The following is a 2,019-nucleotide window of genomic DNA, read 5'->3' as shown; positions in this document are numbered from 1 at the left end:
CTCCACAGGGCCAGGCAGGGATCACAAGGCCCAGATGTACTGTGCGGAGCTTCCCTGGGGCCTGGGCCTGGCTGGCCGGCCAGAATTGCTGCAGGGCCTGGAAAAGTTACTGTCACAGTTCAGTTTGCACTTGATTATCCCAGATAGTGTGGCCTAATACGCTAATATTAGGGGATGTGGTCTAATATGCTACTGAGTTTCTGCTCAGCTTTTTCTATAAAAAAGCCCTGGACCTAGGCATTTTCCTAAAGCGGCGGGCTGGGAGTGTGTGTGTGTGTGTGCCAGATTAGGCTCATGACTTCAAATAGAAAAACAATTATCAAAGATTTCAGGTTTTCACGGCTGGTAACATCATTAGGGTTTGTAGAATCTTTCGGGATCAAGTGCCGTGTTCTACTGGAGAAAGTCTGGAAGGAAAACTTTCTCCAGTAGAACACGGCACTTGATCCCGAAAGATTCTACAAACCCTAAAGAAAAACAATTATTTGCATTAATTTTGCTGGCCTGAATAATTCTCCCATGACGGAGAACTGTTTTTTAAGTTGATAATTTTTTATGGCCCGTGAATGATGTTATAAATATCCATATGGCCCTTGGCAGAAAAAAGGTTCCCCACCCCTGTCCTAAATGGAGTGTTAGTATCTCGACAATAAAACTAAAGCTCTTCTCAATTCTCAGAAATAGAACTGAGAAAGTACTACATGAACTCTGTTAACCTAGTTATTTTCTTTGTAAATATTATTTCCATGTTGAATCCTTATCTAACCAAAGTTAGACAAACTAACCAGGGCCATATAAGAAAGACTTTATTTAATTAAGAATGTAGACTCATGAGGTAAAACTTACATAGACATGAAAATAGTCAGGATAGCAAAGTCTGATAATTCAGTTCAACTACTGTCTCAGTTGTTCCCAACATACGCAGCTCCTGAAAAAGAAAAAAAAACCCTCTCCTATTGCAAATCACAGTGGGAAGAGTTGGTTCTCTCCATCATACAAAAATACTAAGAAGTTTTGGGAAATGATAGCTTTAGCCACCCAAGTTAGCAATTTTAACACCAAGCGCTTATTCCAGGAAAAATGGTTTTGCCATTTATTTATTTTTTTACTTTCTATAGCAGGGGTGTTGAACTCATTTGCTACGAGGGCCGGATCCAACATAAAAGAGACCTTGTCAGGTCGAGCCATGTGTCATAAAATGTAATGCCAGGTAGCAGATATATAAACTTTATGAAGGACACAGACAAACACAAAGATTTTTTTTAAAGCTTAAAATGAAATATACATGAAACATTAGCAACTCATTTGTCTTATGGGTGCTTTCTTTATATCTCTCCCATGCAATCCAGAGAACTGGGCAAAGGAAGCCTTTTCCAAGGGACCAGGAGGGGGAGGAGCCTCAGTCAATATAAGGAAGAAAGGCTTGACTCAGTAGCTCTGCTGTGTGATTGACAGAGCCTGGCATAGCAAGTTTTGCCCCTACCCCAGAAAATTTATGATAAGTAACATTAAAAAAAAATCTGTACAACGTAATAAAATGCAGTTAAAGCGGTGGTGGACAGGGCCGACAAGCCACAGCTGACTTATGGCTTAGACCCCATCGGTTTTCAAGGCAAGAGGTGTTCAGAGGCGGTTTGCCATTGCTAGCCTCTGCGTCACGACGCTGGTATTCCTTGGAGGTCTCCCATCCAAATACTCGCCCTTACTCAGTTTCTAATATCTGACAAAATGCAGCTAGCCTGCGCTTCCCAGTTAAAGTACTTCTGAGAAGAAGAAAAAAGAAAAGTTGTAAATATACACCCCCAGCGCAAAGCCTCCAAACAGGATAAACCCACGACAACGAAAGAGTCACTACTTCATCTCCCTCCCCGACAGAGCTGAGCCTCCTCAATCACACACGCGCAGCTGGAGAGCCGCACCACGCAGGCGCGCGAAAGCGAGCAGGGAGGTTTCTCGGCGGCTGTGGCTGCTGACGGGAGCCGTGACGTCAGCGAGCGTTTCTGGGCGGCAGCCCTCAGG

This window comes from Heteronotia binoei, chromosome 10 (genome assembly GCF_032191835.1).
Source record: "Heteronotia binoei isolate CCM8104 ecotype False Entrance Well chromosome 10, APGP_CSIRO_Hbin_v1, whole genome shotgun sequence".
Classification (NCBI taxonomy): Eukaryota; Metazoa; Chordata; class Lepidosauria; order Squamata; family Gekkonidae; genus Heteronotia; species Heteronotia binoei.
The sequence above is the reverse complement of the archived record's forward strand: the minus strand, read 5'-3'. Positions refer to the sequence as shown.